The sequence below is a fragment of the Rhea pennata genome, unplaced genomic scaffold (genome assembly GCF_028389875.1).
Source record: "Rhea pennata isolate bPtePen1 unplaced genomic scaffold, bPtePen1.pri scaffold_26, whole genome shotgun sequence".
Taxonomy (NCBI): Eukaryota; Metazoa; Chordata; class Aves; order Rheiformes; family Rheidae; genus Rhea; species Rhea pennata.
Window position 1 is genome coordinate 4,060,453 of NW_026907677.1, and position 2,748 is coordinate 4,063,200.

Below are 2,748 nucleotides of genomic sequence, written 5' to 3' on the forward strand. Positions count from 1 at the left end.
AGCTCTGTCCCATCATCCGGGTCATGAATAAGCTGAACAAGACTGGCCCCTGTACTGACCCCAGCGGACGCTGCTGGCTTCCAGCTAGACTTTGCGCTCTGCCCTCTGAGCTCTGCCACTGGGCCAGTTTTCAGTCCACCTCACTGCCTACTCCTCTTGCCCATACTTCCTCAGCTTGCCTACGAGAATGTTACGGGAGACAGTGCCAAAAGCCTTGCTGGAGTCAAGGGAGACAACATCCACTGCTCTCCCCTCATCTCCCCAGCCAGTCATTCCATCATAGAAGGCTATCAGGTTGGTAAACCATGATTTCCTCATGGTGAATCCATGCTGACTGCTGCTGGTCAATATCACCTTCTTGCTCTTCATGTGCTTGGAAATGGTGTCCTGGAAGAGCTGCTCCATCACCTTTCCAGGGATGGAGGTGAGGCTGACTGGCCTGTAGCTCCCTGGGTCCTCTTTGTTGCCCTTTCTGAAGACTGGAGTGACACTGGCTTTCTTCCAGCCCTCGGGCACCTCTCCTGATCACCTTGCCCTTTTGCAGATGCTTGAGAGTGGCCTTGCAATGACATTGGCCAGCTTCCTCAGCACTCCTGGATGGATGTCCATGTCAGGGCCCATGGACTTGTAGATGTCCAGTGTGCTGAAGTGACTGCTAACCTGATCCTCCTCCAGCAAGGGAAAGTCTTCCTTTCTCCAGACTTTCCCCGTGTTCTCCAGGGCCTAGGATTGCTGAGGGCTGGTCTGAGCAGTGAAGTTTTACTGCCGATGTGAGGAGTAAAACCTGAGGCAAAGGCAGCACTCAGGCTCTCTGCCTTTTCTGTGTCCTCTGTTGCCAGGGCCCTTGGCCCATTCAGCAACCTTTTGTTACAGATGTATTTCTAGAAGCCCTTCTTGTTGGCTTTGACATCCCTCACCCGATTAAACTCCAGATGGGCCTAGGCCCCATCTGTGTGTCCTGGGACATTGTGACTGTTTTCCTCCCAGGCTACCTGTCCCTGCTTCCACCTTCTATGTACTCCCTGTTATGTTGGAGTTTTGCCAGGAGCTCCCTGCTCGTGCATGCAGGTCTTGTGTCCGCTTTGCTCGACTTCTTGCTCCTTGGGGTGGACCACTCCTGAACTTGGAGGAGGAGCTCCTTGCATGTTAACCAGCTTTCTTCCACTTTCCCCTCTTCCTTTTAGGACCTATCCCATGGGATTCTCCCAAGCAGGTCCCTGAAGAAGGCAATGTTTGCTCTCCTCAAGTCCAGGGACAACTGCCTCATACTGGCCTTCAGGTACTGAGGCAGCCGTGACCTTGCTGTCAGCATAAAAGTCAAGTGCGTGCTGTGGGCCTGGGAGACACTGCAGCACAAGTGACCTCAGCAGCTCAAACAGAAGCAGTGTTGCTGCTGTTTTAGCCTGTCAGGTTGTGAGGCAGAAGTGACCTTGCAAGCATAAGCAACAGCAATGTGCCTGCTGCTTGCCCATCAGGTCCTGCAGGGCAGGTCCTGCCCCAGGGGCAGTGGCAGGCTGCTCAGAGGCTGGACCTGGCACCTGGGCCAGGCAGGAGACCCATGTCTCAGGCACACAGCACTCCTCTAGAGCCAGGCGCCGGGGCCAGAGCTCATCCACGCTTTCGTCAGCATGTCTGAATGGAGTTCCTGCCCTGACAGCAGTGTGGGGAACAGCTGCTTTTCCAGCCCTCATGGGCATGCATGCTCCAGCTGTGGAAATACTTGGCTACATTTTTACAGCTTGCGGGGCTCTAGTCTCCTGGCAGCTCTAGCTTCACCCTTCCTACTCCTAAGAAATCAGAAGCAGTTAAAGCTGCTTCCCCTCCAGCAAACGCAGCTGCAGCTAGCTCCAGCCCTTGCGCTGGCAGAGCCTAAGCCCAAGCCCAGGGCAGGCACTGCCAGCAGAGGCTGTCTGAGCCACAGAGGACCACGGCTCTGTCTCAGTGCTCCCACAGCCCAACACTGCATTTGGCAGGAGCGCTGGGTCTCCTCCCCTGCTCCCACAGGCGCCATGGAGGCTGCTGCTCCCGGGGGAAAGCTCCTGGCCCCTGGGAATGGGCTGGCTGTGCCAACCAGGCCCCAAGGAGAGGCAAGCACCTAGGGGCCCCTGGGCCCCTGGGGTGAGGCCAGGCAGGGCCTGGCAGCAGGTGCTGACAAGCATCTGTGCCCCCAGGAGGGCTGGGGCACCTCTCTGGCCTCTGTGGCCCTAGGCACAGTGGGCCATGCTGCTGCCCTTCTCACTCACCCTTACAGCCTTACAGCACTCAGAGCTGGCTGGCCCCAGTGCCACCAGCCAGGCAGACCCAGCATCGCTCCTCACCTCTGTGGCTCCTGAGAGCAGCAGCCAGCCAGGTCAGAACAGGCCAGATCCATGGCCAAGCCACTCAAGGTTGTTATGTCGGGCACCACATCCTTCCAGCCAGCCCTGAAGACTCTATGAAAGGAGCCGTGCGCCAGCCCCAAGTGATGGCACCAGTGCCCAGCCCCCAGGAGAATAAGCATTGGCAGCTGATCTCAACTGTGCTGGGAGATGCCACATTTATTCTTTAGGTTCTTCCTCCTCTGCCTCACTGTGGAGGCTGCTTTGGGGGCTGGGAGTCGTGGCGTTGTCTTCACCCTGCATGCTGGCAAGACCTTCTTCAGGGTTTGTTTCAATGGGCTGGTCTTCACCCATAGCTGTTGATGAGCAGCTTGGAGATGTGCTGGCCCAGCTGACAGGCAGAGATTCTTCTTCTTCTTCTTCTTCTTCT